General features: G+C 41.8%; 3 non-coding genes across 3 annotated transcripts; all 3 read right to left on the bottom strand.

The window, feature by feature from the left end:
* Positions 1 to 4,757: 4,757 nt before the first annotated feature.
* On the bottom strand, positions 4,758 to 4,830 carry TRNAF-GAA (transfer RNA phenylalanine (anticodon GAA)). The gene has a single exon. It is a non-coding gene; the product is annotated as a tRNA-Phe (tRNA).
* Positions 4,831 to 8,031: 3,201 nt separating this feature from the next.
* Positions 8,032 to 8,104, bottom strand: TRNAF-GAA (transfer RNA phenylalanine (anticodon GAA)). Its single transcript has one exon. It is a non-coding gene; the product is annotated as a tRNA-Phe (tRNA).
* Positions 8,105 to 16,580: 8,476 nt separating this feature from the next.
* On the bottom strand, positions 16,581 to 16,653 carry TRNAF-GAA (transfer RNA phenylalanine (anticodon GAA)). The gene has a single exon. It is a non-coding gene; the product is annotated as a tRNA-Phe (tRNA).
* Positions 16,654 to 20,427: the final 3,774 nt, after the last annotated feature.

The following is a 20,427-nucleotide window of genomic DNA, read 5'->3' as shown; positions in this document are numbered from 1 at the left end:
TCGCACCAAAAGGGTTATTGGACCAAATGTTGTCCAATTCCCACGCCCCCATGAAAAGGTTAGCGTAACTGGGCGCGAACCTGGTGCCCATTGCTGTTCGGGTTTTTTGGACATAGAACTTGTCCTTAAACAAGAAAAAAAAGTTGTTCAAAATAAAGTTGATCCCTTCCAGGATTAATTTTCGAAGATTTTCATCTAAGTCTGAAAGGCCTAAAAAGTGTTTCACTGCTTCTACACCCTGTGAATGGTCAATTATAGTGTAAAGTGAGTTTACATCTGCCGTGACCATAAAGCAATTCTCTTCCCATGTCAATTGGTCTAACAAAGTTAGGAATGCACTTGTGTCTTTCAAATGGGATTTATTAAGAAGTACCAATGGTTGTAACTAAAAGTCTATAAATTTCGACAGATTGGCCGTAATTGAGTCAACTCCTGAGATTATTGGCCTCCCCGGAGGATTTTCAACATCCTTATGGACTTTGGGGAGTACGTAAATCACAGGAGTTGTAGGATTTTCATTCACAATAAACTTAGCTTCTTTTGTACTGATGGTTCCATTTTTCTCATAGAGATCAATTAAAGCTTTAAGTTTAGAGATGGTCACTTCCGTTGGGTCATTTCTGAGGCTTCTATACGTGGTTATGTCATTAAGTTGCCTCATGATTTCCAATTCATATTTATTGATGTCCATTAACACAATGCCTCCTCCCTTGTTGGCTGGCTTCACTATAAGGGATTTATCCTTTTTGAGATCTTGTAATGCCATGCGTTCTTTATATGTCAGGTTGGATCCCTTCTTGTCTCTCTTCTTCATTTTTTCTAAATCATCTACCACCAATGCCCCAAATGTTTCAATGAAGGGCCCTTGTACATATTTGGGAAAGAAGATTGATTTAGGCCTGAACGGAGTGGATTGAACCTCTAATGCTGTATCACTGCTTACATGATTAGCAAATAATTTTTTTAGAGTTATTTTACGTAAAAATCTTTGCACGTCCAAATATATATCAAATGTGTTGGGGATAAAACTGGGGGCAAATTTAAGCCCTTTTTCCAGTACTGTACTTTCACTAGTGGTAAGAGTATGGAAACTCAAGTTAAAAATTTTGACTTTAGGAATAATCTGATTTGAATCATCAGCAATAGGACATCTCGTCTGCTTATTCTTTTTCTTTTTCCTTTTCTTTTTTGCTTTCCCCAATCTCGGTATCTGCAACCTTTTCTTTCCACCCCGTTTTCCTCTGTATTTCCTATGAGTTATCTGTATCTGACTGGTGGTCTGTCTTTCCCTAAAAAACGTGTGGAACGTCTCAAGTTATTGAGTGGAGAGAACTGATTAGTAAGGGCCAGAGGTTCTCTATCTGGGAAGAAAGGCCTCTCGCTGGGTTCTTTAAATTGGACACCTCTCCACTCGGGTGTCCTATCACTATATGCCCTACTGAAATGGGGTTCTACTGGGGACTCCCTTCGTCAATTTCTATTTGTGGATCTTACTTCCTCCACTCGTGATGTGTATCCCGGGGGACTTCTCTCCCTAAAAGGTCTCCTTCCTCCAGTCGTTAAAGTTGTTTTAAATCTCTTGTTTGTCTTCTGTGGTCTTCTTATGGGTGTTTGGCCTTCTAATTCATCCTCTAATATCTCTTCCTGATCTTTCTGTGTGGGTTGTTCCTTACTATCCCTCTTATCTCTTTGATATTTCCTTACTTTTTTCCCTATGAGGAATTTTTGTGTTTTCTTAAGGTTTAATTCAATTTTACTCTCTAGAGATTTATATTCATTAGAATTCGCGTAGGGGTCTACCAAAGATTTATATATGGTTATCTCCCCGTCTAATTTCTCTAATCCTCCTTTCCTCTCTCTAATGATTAATTTCATCAAGGAAAGGGAACATGTTCTTACAATGCTATCCCATTCCCTTTTGAAATCTTCATTAGAGGATGTAAATGTAGAGGTTTTGTTAATTTTAAATCCTCTCGGAATTAGATCCTCTGTCAGATATTTCTCTAGAGTCATTACTTCCCACCAGATTTTACATTCATTAGTCAGGATTGTTGACAATTTGTTCATCATTCCCTCTAAGTTGTCATCATGGAGATCATTACTTGAGGATTGATTTCCAAAAGCTCTCTCCAATATCCCATTCCTTTGATCTCTACAAGCAAACATAACCCAAATTGGGCTGACTAAGATGGAGGGCTGCCTAAAATATGTGGGTTTACAAAAAATGGAGTGAAAGAAAATCAAATACAGTAGGGAAAGGATATTTTTGTAAACACCACAAAATGGCGCAAGGGGATGCAGTCTATGGAAATTCTTGACTCAACTGGATATCACCCCTAATCGAACTTTCAACTAAATGGACAACAAAAAATAAGTAAATTGATTCCCTTTGCGCATAGGGAGATATGTGTGACAATGATTTACTTTCCTAAATCAAATAGTTGATTTCTACTTTTCTGCGTACCTCCACTCACGCTGGTCTAAAGTGGGCTGCACACATAAAGGTATCTTTATCCTTTCCTGCATAGAACTTAAAGTCTGAAAGTAGTCCTTAAATGTCGTACCCCAACTCACACAGCAATGGAGGTCTGGACTCCTATCAAGGTTTCTTTCAGTTGTCGTCTCAATATGGTACCGAAAATCTATCCTCACCACAAGGTAATTTCGTTGACATGAAAAATAAAACAAGGGTATCCAATGTGTAGTGTTCCCCTTATTATTTGTACGGGCTGATATCGTTTAAGTTAAGTTAGATGATTGAGAATTTAAATATAGAACTACATCATCCAGAATCCCTTGTGAGACCTATAATTTTTTAAAAGGTAGAATGTGGAATGGAATTGAGTCTCCAGTGAATAACTATCATACTAAGGTTTGACAATAATGTAGATGTACAAGTAGAGGGATAATTTGATGTATTAACCTCTTTTTCTTGAATGTATATTTGTACAGAAATTTCTTGATGAGGTCACTTCCTGTATACGAATTTCCTGTTAGGACACAATTGGCTACCAGCACTATAAATATCTGGCTTCCCACACAGCAGGTCATGTCTTGAAAAAGGTTCAAGAGACCGAAACGCGTCGACAGACTGCTGTGTGAGTAGCCATTTTTTCTGACAGATAACCTTTATGGATTAATGTTTTTATGAATATGGACCATTTTTATCTTTTTTTATTTATGGGATTTTTTTTTAAAAGAATTTTTTATTGTTTAAAAATAAACTGTGTTGAACATTTTTTTTCTGCACATGTGTGCTTGTTTGGAACTTTCATATATGACTTTTAAGGAGTAATACTTGGAGAAACAATTGTCTTTGAAGATCAAGAACTTCCGTGTCAAAGGTCTTGTTTTAAGGTCTGACTTGAGATTATTTGTGAACTAAGGAACAAGTAAAAAGATACCGTGATGCGATTCAGACAACATACCCATGTGTGAGTTGGGGTACGCGTTTTTGCATTGTGTGCAATATAAAGATACCGTTATAGGATTTACACCAACGTTCACTGTGTGAGTTAGGGGTACGCAAACTCTATTCGGAACAATTGGTGAAGGGGCTATATGCTGACAACACATATTCTTTATAAAAGACACCGGACACATTGGAGTTATCCAGGGTGTATTTAAGGCACGGAAGTGGTTTATTTGTATTATCATATATAATAAGGGGAATACTACACATTGGATACCCCTGTTTTATTTTTCATGTAAACGAAATTACCTTGTGGTGAGGATAGATTTTCGGTACCATATTGAGACGACAACTGAAAGAAACCTGATAGGAGTCCAGACCTCCATTGCTGTGTGAGTTGGGGTACAACATTTAAGGACTACTCTCTGACTCTAAGTTCTACGCAGGAAAGGATAAAGATACCTTTATGTGTGCAGCCCACTTTAGACCAGCGTGAGTGGGGGTATGCAGAAAAGTAGAAATCAACTATTTGATTTAGGAAAGTAAATCATTGTCACACATATCTCCCTATGCGCCAAGGGAATCAATTGACTCATTTTTTGTTGACCAAAAAAAACTTTGTTACTGTCAGACTTAGCCGAAATAGCTCGGTTGGGAGAGCGTTTGATTGAAGATCTAAAGGTCCCTGGTTCTATTCTGGGTTTCAGCATGTTTAGTTGCTGTATTTTTGCTACAGAATAGCAATTTACCAGCAGAATCTTTCATTATCAGGTGTCGCTCTTCAAGAACACTTGATGCTCTTTATTTTTCCCAACCTAAAACCCCAAATAATACTTCATATCTTTCGCAATTAGCCAAAAGAGCTCAGTTGGCAGAGCCTTAGACTGAAAATGTAAAGGTCCCTGGTTCGATCCCGGGTTCGGCATGTTTAGTTGCTATATTTTTGTTACAGAATATCAATTTAGCAGCAGAATCTTTCATTATCAGGTGTCACTCTTCAAGAACACTTGATGTTCTTTTAGTTTTCCCAATCTTAATCCCCAAAAAAGATTTTGCACCTTTCGCAATTAGCCGAAATAGCTCAGTTGTGAGAGCGTTAGATGGAATGTCTAAAGGTCCCTGGTTTGAGCCTGGGTTTCTGCATGTTTAGTTGCTGTTTATTGTTACAGAATAGCAATTTACCAGCATTATTATTTTGGCTACCTTTGAAAGTGCCAAAGTCTTTTTTGGGGTTTAAGATTGGGAAAACTAAAAGAACATCAAGTGTTATTGAAGAGCGACACCTGATAATGAAAGATTCTGCTGCTAAATTGATATTCTGTAACAAAAATGCAGCAACTAAACATGCCGAAACCTGGGATCGAACCAGGGACCTTTACATTTTCAGTCTAACGCTCTCCCAACTGAGCTCTTTTGGCTAATTGCGTAAGATATGAAGTATTATTTGGGGTTTTAGGTTGGAAAAAATAAAGAGCATCAAGTGTTCCTGAAGAGCGACACCTGATAATGAAAGATTATGCTGGTAAATTGCAATTCTGTAACAAATATACAGCAACTAAACATGCCGAAACCCATAATCAAACCAGTGACCTTTAGCTCTTCGGTCTAACACTCTCCTAACTATGCTTTTTTGGCTAACTGTGAAAGTGACAAAGTGCTTTTTTGGGGTTTATGATTAGGCAAATTAAAAGAACATCAAGTGTTCTTGAAGACTGACACCTAATAATTATACATTCTGCTGGTAAATTACTATTCTGTAACAAAAAAAGCAACTAAACATGCCAAAACCAAGGATTGAACCAGGGACCTAAAGATCTTAAGTCTAGTTTTCTCCCAACCAAGCTTTTTTTGTCTAACTGTGATATTTGAAAAGTCGTTTTTGGGGTTTAAGATTGGTGTTCTTGAAATGCAAAACCTGAAAATGAAAGTTTCTGCTGCTAACTTGCTTTTTGCTGAATTGCTATTCAGTTACAAAATGTTAACACCCAAACATGGTGAAACCTACAATTGAACAACGGTCCTTTAGACCTTCAATATATTGCTCTCAAAATCGAGCTATTTCGGCAAGCTCTACTGATGCGAAAATCTTTTTTTGGGGCTAAAGATATTGCTAACTGAAATAACATGAAATGTTCTTCAAGATCAAAACCTGAACACAACAGTATTTGCTGTTAAATTGCTATTCAGTAACAAAAAGCAAACACCTAACCATGCCAAAATCCAGGCATGAACCAGGTACCTTCAGATCTTCAATCTAATGCTCTCCCAACTGAGCTATTTCGGCTAACCATGAAAGTAGCAGTCTTTTTGGGGGTTTAAGGTAAGGCAATCTGAAAAACACAAAGTGTTCGTGAGAGAGAAACCATGAAATGAAAGTTTCTGCTGCTAAATTTCTTTTTGATGAATTGCTATTCACTAACAAAATGCAAACACCCAAACATGTGGAAACTCACGATCGTACTAGGGACTTTAAGGTCTTCAGTCTATTGCTTTCACAACTGAGCTATTTTGGCAAGCTCTACTGATAAGAATGTCTTTTTTTGGAGCTAAAGATTTTGTAAACTGAAATAACATAAAATGCTATTCAGGGTCAAAACCTGATCATGACAGATTTTGCTGCTAAATTGCTAATTAGTAAAAAAAAGCAAATACCCAACCATGCAAAACCCAGAATTCAACATAACACCTTTAGCTCTTCAATTTAATGATCTCACAACTTAGCTATTTTGGCAAGCTCTACTGATAAGAAATTCTTTTATTGGGGCTAATAATAATGCAAAAGATAATAACATGAAATGTTCTTAAAGACCAGAACCTGAAAACGGCAGTTTCTGATGCTAAATTGCTATTCTGTAACAAAAAACGTCAACTAAACACGCTGAAACCCAGGATCGACCCAAGGACCTGTAGATGTTTAGTCTAACGCTCGCCAAAATGAGATATTTCAGCTAACTGTGAAAGTAATAATGTATTTTGGGGGGTTTAAGATTGGGCAAACTAAAAGAACATCAAGTGTTCTAGAAAGCGACACCTGAAAATGAAATATTCTGCTAGAAAATTGCTATTCAGTAACAAAAAAAAACTAAACAAGCAGAACTACAGGATCGAACGAGGAACCTTTAGATCTTCAGTCTAACGCACTCCCAACTGAGCTATTTCTTCTAACTGTAAAAGAAGCAAAGTCTCTTTTTGGGTTTAAAATAAGGTAAACTGAAAGAACATCAAGTGTTCTTTAGAGCGAAACCTGAAAATTAAATTTTCTTCTGCTAAATTTCTTTTTGCTGAATTGCTATTCAATAACAAAATGCAAACACCCAAACATGTTGAACCCCTTGATCGAATTAGGGAATTTTAGTTCTTCTATCTATTGCTTTCACAGCTAAGTTATTTTGGCACGCTCTACCAATGAGAAAACCTTTTTTTGGGGCTAAAGATTTTGCAAACTGAAATAACATAAAAAGCTCTTCAAGATCAAAATCTGAACGTGACAGTTTTTACTGCTAAATTGCTATTTAGTGTCAAAAAGCAAACACCCAAACATGCCAAAACCCGAGGATTGAATGAGGCACCTATAGATCTTCAGTCTAACAATCTCACAACTGAGCTATTTCAGCAAGTTTTACTGATATGAAATTATTTTATTGGGGCTAATGATAATGCAAACTGTAATAACATGAAATTTTCTTGAAGACCAGAGCCTGAACACAGCAGTTTCTGCTGCTAAATTGCTATTGTGACACAAAAAAATGGCAAAACCGGGGAATGAACCAGAGACCTCTAGATACTCAGTCTAATGCTCTACCAACTGAGATATTTCGACAATGTTTACTCATCAAAGAATCTTCTTTTGGGGGCTAAAGATTTAGCAAACTGAAATAACATGAAATGTTCTTCAAGATCAAAACCTGAACACAAAAGTTTTTGCTGCTAAATTGCTATTCAGTATCAAAAAGCTAACACCTAACCTTGCCAAAACCCTAGATTGAACCAGGATCCTTTAAATTGTTAGTCTAGTGCTCTTCCATCTGAGCTATTTCAGCTAACTGCAAACTAATAAAGTCTTTATTGGGGTTTAAGTTAATGCAAACTGAAAGAACATCAAGTGTTCTAGAGAGCGGAACCTTAAATTAAGGTTTCTGCTGCTAAATTGCTATTCAGTAACAGATTGCAAACATTCAAACATGTTGAAACACACAATCAAACTAGGGACTTTTAGATCTTCAGTTTATTGCTGTCACAACTGAGCTATTTTGGCAAGCTCTACTGATGGTACTGTCTTTTTTTGGGGCTAAACATTTAGCAAACTGAAATAATATAAAATACTCTTCAAGATCAAAACCTGAACACGACATTTTTTGCTGCTAATTGCTATTCAGTAACAAAAAGCAAAACACCCAACCATGCTAAAACCCAGGATTGAGCAAGGCACCTTTAGATCTTCAGTCTAACGTATTCACAACTGAGCTATTTTGGCAAGCTCTACTGATAAGTAATTATTTTATTGGGGCTAATGATAATGCAAACTGTAATGACATGAAATGTTCTTGAAGACGAGAACCTGAACTTGGCAGTTTCTGCTGCTAAATTGCTATTCTGTAACAAAAAACAGCAACTAAACACGCCAAAACCCGGGATCTAAACAAGGACCTTTAGATCTTCAGTCTAACGCTCTCCCAACTGAGATATTTTGGCTAACTGCGAAAGCAGCAAAGTCATTTTTGGGGTTTAAGATTATGCAAACTAAAAGAACATCAAGTGTACTTGAAGAGCTACACCTGAAAATTAAATATTCTGCTGCAAAATTGCTTTTTGCTGAACTGCTAATCAGTAATAAAATGCAAACACCCAAACATTGTCAGCGTCCGGAGTCTTACCGGTACGCTGGGGCTGGCTTCTCTGGCAGTGTGTGGGCAGTGGCGGAGGTGGGCTGCTGTGCCGGGTGCGTGGGCAGCAGTGGCGGAGGTGAGGGGGTCCGCTCGTGGCGGCGGGATGCTGCTACAGTGGGTCGCTCTTGCTGAGCCATTGCTAGGAGACCAGAGGCAGTGAGCAATGTGGCTTTCCAGAAAGGTCTGCATTACTGGGCGCCGCCATGTTGAAGACCACGTTTTAAGTTCCTGTTTCCTGTTTCTTCCAGCCAATCCAGGGGAAGCTCTCCCTATAGAAGGGGGCTGGTTTAGGACAGGGACGCCAGTGCTTCAAGTTACAACCCTGTTGTAGGTGCTTTATCCTGTGCTCCCAGGATCCTTGTCATATTCTGGTTACTCCTGATCCTGCTTGGTCGGTTCTCTGTTGCTGCTGCAGTCCTGCCGTTCCTAACCTGCTACTGCCTGTGGAAGCACTCCTGGAAAACCCAGTCCAGTAAGACTCTTTGGGCACAGTCGGCCCCGGGTCTTCTGCCTCATCTTTCAAGCCACACTCCACAGATCTACGTCACCAGCCAGGTCTTTGTACCACCGACCACAATCTGCAGATTGTTATCTTCAGCCTCATCCTCCAAACCACAGTCCACAGTCCTTGTCTTCAGCCACGTCTTCAACTACCATCCACAGTTCCACAGTTCATTATCTACAGTCTCATCTTTCAAATTACAGTCCACAGTTCTTTGCTTCCAGCCACGTCTTTTAACCACTATCCACAGTTCCGCAGTTCTTTATTCGCAACTACGTTCTTTAACCATCGTGCTCCAGCCACAGTTCTCTACCTCAGCCCTGTACATAATAAATACTATTCATTGACTCTCAACCCCACCTACGTTCTTCATTGCTCCGTGTCCCATGCGAAGGAACTATATCCAACCCCCTCAACTTGTTCACCCACAGCCAACTACCTCCTCGGGCAAGTCTCAGCTGCCGGATCCTCAAACTTTGCTATACGTGACAGTAAGCACTAGCCCAATGGATTCGATGGGTGATCAGGCCTCAGGAGGGGATTCAACTGCAGATATCTGGTCTCGCTAAAGTAAGCAGGAGGCCACACAATCCCAAATTGTGCAGTTCATGCAGAATATGTCCAATTGTCTCGACTCTCTCTGTGTTGCCATGACGGCCCCTCAAGTATCTACAGCTGCTCCCACATTAGCACCCCTTGGTCCCGCTTCCTCCTGTACCAGTACCACTTCCATGGTTGCATTTGCCATCTCCCAGTAAGTTCAATGGGAATCCAAAACAATGCAGTGGGTTTCTTAACCAGTGCGAAATCCAGTTCGAACTACAGTCGGCCAACTTCCCATCAGCACGAACCAAAGTAGCTTATATAATTTCTTTACTTACTGGACAAGCGTTGGAATGGGCTTCAGACTTGTGGGAGAGGATGGACTCCATCCTGTCTAACTATTCAGAATTCGTGGCCACCTTTCTAAGAATCTTCGATGAACCGGGCACGCGTACGGTCAGTCAGTATGTGATCCAGTTTCGTACTCTCTCCTCAGTACTGAACTGGAATGAGGAGGCTCTCATTGCAGCTTTCTGGAGCAATCTCTCCGAAAAGATTAAAGATGACCTTGCAACTCAGGACGTACCTGATAAGTTGGATAAATTAATTTCTTTATGCAATAAATTAGACCTGAGGTACAGAGAACACTGTATGGAGAGGTCGCTGTCAGATCGCCCTAAGCCTAGAGTTGTTATTCCACCAACACCATCATCACCAACTGCGGAAGAACCCATGCAGATCAATCACTCCCACTTCTCCAATGAAGAACGTCAGAGACGGTGACAAGGGAACCTCTGCTTGTATAGTGGTGCATCTGATCACTTTGTCAAAACTTGCAATCTACGTCCGGGAAACGCCCGCTCCTAGCTTGTGCTGGAGAGGTCAAGCTAGGAGAATTCTCAGAATTACATACCAAGAAAGAGTCTGTCTTGTTAACCCAATTGGAGCTCCTTTCTTCTTCTCTTCTCATCCCTGCACTACTCGACTCCGGAGCCGCCGAAAGCTTCATTACATCAACTCTGGTCAAACGATCTGGAATACAAATGGTTCCTTTGGATCGTACCATTTATGTTACTGCAGTGGATGGAAGTTATATCGGAGTTCTTCATGCAGAAAAAATCTCTTTCCTTGTTAATCATAAAGCCTCTCATGAACTGATCCTAGGGTTTCCATGGTTAATCAGACACAATCCCCACATAGACTGGCAGACTATGGATGTTCTCTCTTGGGGACAAGACTGCTTCCAGAACTGTTTACCTTCAGTAAGTCCTCTCTGTTCTTCCAGCCCTTCCAGCCTTCCTGTAGAATACCAAGCCTTTCAAGATGTTTTCAGTATACATGGGGCGGACACCTTGCCCCCACATCGTACTTGAGATTGTCCCATTGAGCTAGTACCTGGTAAGACTCCCCCCGAGGTCGAATCTACCCTCTCTCACTTACTGAGACACAGGCCATGTCTGAGTATATTCGGAAGAACTTGGATAAAGGGTTCATCAGGTCTTCCACATCTCCGGCCGGGGTGGGGTTTTTCTTCGTCAAAAAGAAGGATGGGGGTTTGCGGCCCTGTATTGACTGAAGAGGTCTGAATGACATAACAATTAAGAACAGATATCTATTACCCCTGATTCCAGAACTGTTCGACCGTGTTAAAGGAGCTACTGTATTTACTAAGCTGGACTTACGGTGGGCCTACAATCTTATACGTATTCGCCCAGGTGACGAATGGAAGATGGCATTTAATACCCGCGACGGCCATTATGAATACCTGGTAATGCCTTTTGGCCTATGTAATGCCCCAGCTGTCTTTCAAGAGTTCATTAATGAAATCTTCAGAGACCTCCTCTATGACTGCTTGGTAGTGTATCTGGATGACATCCTCATTTATTCTAGGGATCTGAAGACCCATTGGGAACAAGTCAAAGAAGTGCTAACTCATTTACTAAGGAATCAATTATTCTGTAAATTAGAGAAGTGCACCTTCGAAGTACCCACGATTCCATTCCTCGGTTACATTCTTTCAGGGCAGAGGTTACAGATGGACCACGCTAAAGTCCAGGCGATTCAGGATTGGGCACTTCCAGCTAACCTTAAAGGAGTTCAACATTTCCTGGAGTTCGCTAACTTCTACCAAAGATTCATTCAAAATGATTCTTCTGTCATAGCTCCCATAACCGCATTAACTAGGAAAGGAGCCAATCCTGCCAAGTGGTCTCCGGAGGCTTTGGAAGCATTTTCATCTTTAAAGGAGGCCTTCGTGACTGCTCCAGTTTTTCGACAACCTGATCTCAGCCGTCCGTTCTTGGTGGAGGTTGATGCTTCTATTGTAGGGGTAGGAGCAGTATTATCCCAGCTCTTCGAGGACAAGAAGGTCCATCCTTATGCATTTTTCTCGCAAAGATTTTCCCCCACTGAACAGAATTACGCTATTGGGGAACAGGAATTACTGGCGATTAAGTTGGCCTTTGAGGAGTGGAGGTATTTGTTGGAGGGAGCCCAGCATCCAATCTCTGTAACCACGGATCACAAGAACCTCCTGTATCTACAGTCAGCCCGATGTCTGAACCTGCGCCAAGCAAGATGGGCACTCTTCTTTACCCGTTTTAACTTTAAACTTAGTTACCGACCAGGTTCCCTCAACAAAAAGGCAGATGTATTATCTCGCTCCCTAAGTTCTGAAGAACCCTCTGACCATTCAAAATAGCAATTCATCCTGGAATCCACCTCTTTTTCAGCAACTAATACCTCTCCACTTCCTCCTCCAGGAAAGATCTTTGTTGCACCAAATCTTCGCAAAAAACATCTTACATGGGCTCAGTCCTCTTCCTTCATGGGCCATGCAGGCGGTCATAAAACACTTAAATTCATTCAGCGCTCCTACTGGTGGCCTCATCTCAGGACTGACGTTCAGGAATTCGTGGCTGCCTGTACAAAATGTGCCCAGCATAAGAGTCCCAAAGGTCCTCCAGCCGGGTTACTCCATCCGCTACCTGTGTCACTAAGACCATGGACACATATTTCTATGGACTTTATTACTGATTTACCTCGTTCCTCTGGCTAATCTTCCATCAGCATCCCAGTTGGCAAAATTATTTATAGCAGAGATCTTTCGACTTCATGGCCTACCGCAGGAAATTGTGTCTGATAGAGGTCCTCAGTTTGTGGCCAAGTTTTGGAGATCCCTATGTTCTGCTCTTTGTGTGAAATTGAACTTCTCCTCAGGATATCATCCCCAAACGGATGGTCAAACAGAAAGAGTGAACCAGAATCTGGAGACTTTTCTGTGTTTATTCATGTCCTCCTCACAGGACGACTGGCTGGACTTCCATTTGCAGAATTTGCCCATAACAATCTCTATCACTCTGCCACAAAATCTTCTTTATTCTTCATTAATTATGGTCACCATCCGAGAGTTCCTGACTTCCAACCTCTGCCTATGCTCGAGGTCCCTGCCACAGAGTCAACACTTTGACAATTTACTAAAGCCTGGAAACAAATTCACAAGGCCTTGCTCAAGACATCCAAGAGGTATAAGACCTATGCAGATCTGAAGCGAAAAGCTGTACCAAGCCTTAAGGTAGGTGATCGGGTTTGGGTTTCCACACGTAACCTAAGATTAATGGTTCCTATGAAAAAGTTTGCTCCCAGTTTTGAATCCTGTGGCTTATAAAGTGAAATTACCTCCGCAGTTAAGAATCCCTACTGCATTTCATATTTCTCTCTTAAAACCTTTGGTACTTAATTGAGTCAGAGCTGCTTTGCCTAAATCACCCAAGATCCAATCAGCACAAGGAGACAAATTTGAGATTCACAAGATCCTCGATTCTCGCAGACGTTATGGTATCCTCCAGTACCTTGTTGATTGGAAGGGATATGGACCAGAGGAGAGATCTTGGGTAGAAGAAGAAGATATCCATGCTCCAAGACTTCTTCGGACATTTCATGCCAAGTTCCCAACTAAACCATATAGGTGTCTGGAGTCCACCCGCAAAGGGGGGTACTGTCAGCGTCCAGAGTCTTACCGGTATGCTGGGGCCGCGGGGCTGGCTTCTCTGGCGGTGTGCGGGCAGCGGCGGTGGTGTGCTGCTGCGCTGGGTCCATGGGCAGCAGTGGCGGTGGTGAGGGGGTCCACTCAAGGCGGCGGGACGATGCTACAGCGGGCCGCTCTTGCTGAGCCATTGCTAGGAGACCAGAGGCAGTGAGCAATGTGGCTTTGCAGAAAGGTCTGCATTACTGGGCGCCGCCATGTTGGAGACCAAGTTTTAAGCATAGTTCCTGTTTCCTGTTTCTTCCAGCCAATCCAGGGGAAGCTCTCCCTATAAATGGGGGCTGGTTTAGGACAGGGACACCAGTGCTTCAAGTTACAACCCTGTTGAAGGTGCTTTAGTCTGTGCTCCCAGGATCCTTGTATTCTGGTTGCTCCTGATCCTGCTTGGTCGGTTCCCTGTTGCTGCTGCAGTCCTGCCGTTCCTAACCTGCTACTGCCTGTGGAAGCGCTCCTGGAAAACCCAGTCCAGTAAGACTCTTTGGGCACAGTTGGCCCCGGGTCTTCTGCCTCGTCTTTCAAGCCACACTCCACAGATCTACGTCACCAGCCACGTCTTTGTATCACCAACCACAATCTGCAGATTGTTATCTTCATCCTCATCCTCCAAACCACAGTCCACAGTCTTTGTCTCCAGCCACGTCTTCAACTACCATCCACAGTTTCACAGTTCATTATCTACAGTCTCGTCTTTCAAATTACAGTCCACAGTTCTTTGCCTCCAGACACGTCTTTTAACCACTATCCACAGTTCCACAGTTCTTTATTCGCAACTACGTTCTTTAACCATCGTGCTCCAGCCACAGGTCTCTACCTCAGCCCTGTACATAATAAATACTATTCATTGACTCTCAACCCCAACTACGTTCTTCATTGCTCCATGTCCCATTCGAATGAACTATATCCAACCCCCTCATCTTGTTCACCCACAGCCAACTACCTCCTAGGCAAGTCTCAGCTGCCGGATCCTCAAACTTTGCAAGATGTGACAAACATGTTAAAACCACGATTGCACTAGGGACTTTTAGATCTTCAGTATATTGCTCTCACAACTGAGTTGTTTTGGCAAGCTCTACTGATGAGAATGTCTTTTTTGTGGGGCAAAAGCGTTTGCAAACTGAAATAACATAAAATGCTCTTCAAGATCAAAACCTGAACACAACAGTTTTTGCTGCTAATTTGTTATTCAGTAACAAAAAGCAAACACCCAACCATGCTAAATTCCAGGATTGAACAAGGCACTTTTAGATCTTCAGTCTATTGCTCTCAAAACTGAGCTATTTTGGCAAGCTCTAATAATGAGAAAATCTTTTTGGGGGGCTAAAGATTTTGCAAACTGAAATAACATGAAATGTTATTCAAGATCAAAACCGGAACACGACAGGTTTTGTTGTTAAATTGCTATTCAGTATCAAAAAGCAATTACCTAACCATGCCAAAACCCAGGTTTGAACAAGGGACCTTCAGATCTTCAGTCTAACACTCTCCCAATTGAGATATTTCGGCTAACTGTAAAAGAGAAAAGTCTTTTGGGGGTTTAAGATAAGGCAAACTGAAAAAACATCAAGTGTTCTTGTGAGCGAAACCTGAAAATAAAAGTTTCTCCTGCTAAATTGATTTTTGCTGAATTGCTATTCATTAACAAAATGCAAACACTCAAACATTTTGAAACCCATGATCAAACTAGCAGCCTTTAGATCTTCAGTTTATTGCTCTCACAATTGAGCTATTTTGGCAAGCTTTACTCATGATAAAATCTTTTTGGGGGGCTAAAGATTTTGCAAACCGAAAAAACATGAATTGTTCTTCAAGATCAAAACCTGAACACAACAGTTTTTGCTGTGAAACTCCTATTCAGCAACAAAAAGCAAAAACCTAACCATGCCAAAACCCAGGCTTGATCCTGGGACCTTCAGATCTCCAGTCTAAACCTCTTCCAACTGAGATTTTTCAGCTAACTGTGAAAGCTTTTGGGTTTTTTTAGGTTTAAGAGAAGGCAAACTGAAAAAACATCAAGTGTTCTTCAGAGCGAAACCTGAAAATGAAAGTTTCTGCTGCTAAATTGCTTTTTGGTGAATTACTATTCAGTAACAAAATGATAACACGCAAATATGTTGAAACCAATAATCGTACAATGGACCTTTAGATCTTCAGTCTATTGCTCTCAAAACTGAGCTCTACTAATGAAAAAATCTTTTTGGGGGGCTAAAGATTTTGCAAACTGAAATAACATGAAATGTTCTTCCAGATCAAAACCTGAACATGACCGTTTTTGCTGTTAAATTGGTATTCAGTAACAAAAAGCAAAAACCTAACAATGCCAAAACCCAGGTTGGAACTTGGGATCTTCAGATCTCCTGTTTAAATCTCTCCCAACTGAGCTATTTCAGCTAACTGTGAAAGTTGTCATTTTATTTTGAGGTTTACGAGAAGGCAAACTGAAAAAACATCATGTGTTCTTGAGAGAGAAACCTGAAAATTAAAGTTTCTGCTGCAAAATTGCTTTTTGCTGAATTGATTTTCAGTAACAAAATGCAAACACACAAACATGTTGAAATCCAAGATAGAACTAGGGACTTTCAGATATTCAGTCTATTGCTCTCACAACTGAGCTATTTTGGCAAGCTCTACTGATAAGAATGTCGTTTTGGGGGGCTACAGATGTTGCAAACTGAAATAACATAAAATGCTCTTCAAGATCAAAACCCGAAAACAATAGTTTTTGCTGCTAAATTGCTATTCAGTCATAAAAGCAAACACCGAACCATGCCAAAGCACAATGCACCTTTAGATCTTCAGTCTAACGCTCTCACAACTGAGCTATTTCTGCAATCTCTACTGATGATAAATTCTTTTTTGGGGGGCTATTAATAATGCAAACTGTAATAACATGAAATGTTCTTGAAAAACAGAACCTGAACACTGCAGTTTCTGCTACTAAATTGCTATTCTGTAATTTAAAAAAAGCAACTAAACATGCCAAAACTTGAGATTGAACCAAGGACCTTTAGATCTTCAGTCTAACATCTTCCCAAATGAGCTATTTTGGCTAAATCTGAAAGTGATAAACTCTTTTTTGGGGTTTAAGATTAGGCAAACTAAAAGAACATCAAGTGTTCTTGAAGAGCGACACCTGAAAATAAAAGATTCTGCTGGTAAATTACTAATCTGTAACAAAAATAAAGGAACTAAATATGCTGACACCCGAGATCAAACCAGGGACCTTTAAATCTTCAGTCTAACACTCTCCCAACTGAGTTATTTCAGCTAACTGAAAGTGGCAAAGTCTTTTTGGGGCTTAAGTTTAATCAAACTAAAAAAATATAACGTGTTCTTGAAGAGCGAAACCTGAAAATTGATTTTTCTACTGCTATATTGCTTTTTGCTGAAGTGCTATTCATTAACAAAATGCAAACACCCAAACACATTTAAACCCACAATCGATCTAGGCACCTTTAGATTTTCACTCTACTTCTCTCACAACTGAACTATTTCAGCAATTTCTACTGATCAGAAAAGATTTTGCAAACTGAAATAACATGAAATGTTCTTCCAGATCATAACCTGAACACTACAGTTTTTAAAATTGCTATTCTGTAACAAAAAAACAGCAACTAAAAGCACAGAAAACTGTTACCAAACCAGGGACCTTTAGATCATCAGGCTAATGCTCTCACAACTGAGCTATTACATCTAACTGTGAAAGTGACACACTCTTTTCTCTTACGTACTAGAGGATGCTGGGATTCCATTTAGTACCATGGGGTATAGACGGGTCCTTTGGGAGCCACTGGCACTTTAAGAGTTTATTATTGTGGGCTGGCTCCTCCCTCTATGCCCCTCCTACCAGACTCAGTTTAGAAAATGTGCCCGGAAGAGCCGGTCACAGCTAGGGGAGCTCTTAGGAGTTTTTCTAGTTTTATTATTTTTCTGAGTTAGTTAGGTACAGGCAGGCTTCTGGCAACAGCCTTTCTGCTTAGTGGGATTTAAGGGGGGATTAGGAACCAACTCTAGAAGTTATTGGTTCTCTATCTCCACTGACAGGACACTGAGCTCCTGAGGGTGCTGATCGCAAGCCCACGAGGCGACCGCTCACTTCAGCAGCACGGATGCCACCCCCTTTTAGAGCCAGAAGAAAGAAGAGTGGTGAGTACAGTGCCGGCGGCCCGGGAAGTGGGTCACCGGCGGGAATGGTGGCACAAGGGTGGCACAAGCTCTGACAGGCTGCGCTTAAGAAGGCTCAGCGGCACACTGTGTACGGCACTGTAAGTAGCATCCTGGGCCAGCGCAATCACCCTATACTGGTCAAATAATGCAAACAAGGGCTAATCCCACTGTTAGCAGCAAATTACCTCAGGCCAGTATAAACAACTAAGTGCAGGAAGATGTGCTATTACAGGGGGTGGGACTTCTCCTCAGAGCAGATCCAGCACTCACCAGCGCCATTTTCTCCATGCAGATCATCAGAAGGAGATGCTGACAAGGAGCGCTTCCCTCCACATAACTCCAGCATACCTCTATGGTACCAGGGTGTTATAGACAGGGGGGAGAGTGATTTTAGAGCTGATTGCCCTATTAAGGTTACTCAGTCAGCACTGGGCTTTTACTATATTAACTGCCTACTGGGCAGCTGTGTGGCTGGCTCCTTATACTCTGTGACTATCTGAAGGTACTCTGGGGGAAACTGTGTCTAACATTTTCCTGTGTGTGTGTATCAGGGACGTGCAGTCAAGGGAGGAAGTGCCTCCCCTGTCATTAATGATTAAAATAATACAAAGAAGATACTTATGACACATATTCTGTGTCATAAGTATCTCCTTTATATTAAACTAATCATTACTCCTCTGTGTGTGTTTGGGAGGTGCCGATCGTGGTGCTTCCCGTTGTCAATGGGGAAAGGTATGGGAGCGGGGGGCGAGCACGGGCGGGGCCAAACCATGGGCAGAAATAGCCCATTGAATTGACATATGAGAGTGGCACCATTAGAGGTGCTGCTTTCATACAGGGACATGCTTTCCAGGGACGTGCGGTGAGCTAAATGGCTCAGGAGGCACTGGCTAACCCCAGAGCCAGAATTCCATGCAATATATGAACCGAATGGTACATCTGGGCATTATACAAAGGTACAGCAGTATAAACCCCTAGAAATTTGGTGAGGTTTGATCAGAGATGTGCGGAAAAGATAAGCAGGTGAGGCACTGCCTCACCTGCCATAGACTTTTTACTCCAGAGTATGGGCTATAAAAATGATTAGAATAATGCAAAGAAGATATTTCAAACAAATTATTAGTATTTTTCATATACTTTGTTCAGACAAAATTCTGGTTTAAGGCTCTGCCTCACCTGCCTCACCCCACCGCACGTCACTGATGCTTTCAACCCATGAAAGCACACCCCTGTCGGTGAGGCCACAGTGATCGGCCAGCGGATCCATCACTGGATCTGCTGTCATCACTGTGTGGACGTCGGTGGTGGCAGTGGTGCAGGTGGCGGTATGTGGCGGTGGTGAGAGTGGTGGAACACAATAGTATACCTGTATTCTGCAGAGTTTGGCAGCGGAGCGGTACCAGTTTTAAAAATGGCACCTCAGCAAATATTTTGAAATTCAAGATGGCCACCACAAGCCAATCACAGCTCGCCACGTCATCACCCCGCCCCCTCCGGCTGACTTGTATAGTCCGACGGCGGAGGAGGAGCAGGGAAGAGCTCCTGAAGAAAGAAGATGCCGTGGAAGTCCTGGATGGGCGGTGGCTATGCAAAAGAACTTAACAGCTTTCGCCCACCAGATGAAGATGCCAGAAGCCCTGGGGAGGCAGCGGCCATGCAAAAGAGCTTAAAGGCCACCAGGTGAAGATGCCGGAAGACGTGGGGAGGTGGCGGCCATGCAAACGAGCTTAAAAGGCCACCGCCCCCAGGTGAAGACCCTGTCTAATAAAACTTTTTTTTGAGACAGTGTGGTGTTTTATTTTAATATTTTCTTTACATGTAGACTACAGGTGCCAGCAGGGCCTTTATGTCTGGGCATGCTGGCACTTGTGGTTCTCCAAGTGCCATCATGCTGGGACAGGCTTGCTGGGACCTGTAGGCCACATGTAAAGAACAATATTAACATATAATGAACCCCGCACCCACTGCCACCAGGGGTACCCACTTTCCGATGAATTACAGCCCTGGGCTGACTGGCTTGGGGGGTGATTAATGTTATGGCAGGGGGACATCACACTGAGTGTCTCCCTTGTGTGGGGGACTACACTTTTTTTCCCTCTATTGGGGGGGTGTTAGCTGCCAGTGCCTCCCCAGCCACTGACCTCACCACACATCACTGGTGTGTATGTGTATTTATCCACATTACCATGTCTAAGGGCTCTGTATCCAGTGCTGCAGAGTGTGTATCTTCTCCTGAAGAGTCTATCACATGTACTCAGGACTGCAATGTGCTTTCCCAACCTGTTGAATCTTTAAGGGGAATGATGTCACAGATTTCATCAATGATGTCACATAATAAGAAAAATATGCAGTTTTTGAGAGTCTGTAGAGGGATTACAGCATTCAGCTCCTACTCCCTCCCATACCCCACCTACATACCCTACAAAACGTACACTTGCCAAATAATGCATGTTGACATTGATACCGACTCTGATATAGGGGACGGTGATGGGGATATGCAGGGGGGATGCATCCCTTGCTAAGGGGGTGCAGCTGATGATTGAAGCCATTAGGGATGTTTTGCATATTACTGAGACGGTACCTGAGCTGGAAGAGGAATCTTATTTTACAGAAAATAAGAAATCTTCTCTCACCTTCCCTGCTTCTAAAGAGCTGAACTCTTTATTTGAAAAATCCTGGGAAAAAAAATTACAAATCCCTAAAAGAATTCTCATTGCTTTCCCTTTCCCTGAAGAGGAAAGAAAGAAATGGGAAACTCCACCTATAGTAGACACTTCTGTATCTAGGTTGTCTAAAAAGGTGGTTTTACCTGTCCCTGGTTCAACTGCCCTAAAGGAGCCAGCTGACCGCAAGATTGAGACTATGCTCAAATCTA

This window comes from Pseudophryne corroboree, chromosome 4 (assembly GCF_028390025.1).
Source record: "Pseudophryne corroboree isolate aPseCor3 chromosome 4, aPseCor3.hap2, whole genome shotgun sequence".
NCBI classification, from domain to species: domain Eukaryota; kingdom Metazoa; phylum Chordata; class Amphibia; order Anura; family Myobatrachidae; genus Pseudophryne; species Pseudophryne corroboree.
Note: the sequence above shows the minus strand (reverse complement) of the source record. Positions and strands in the feature narration are given on the sequence as shown.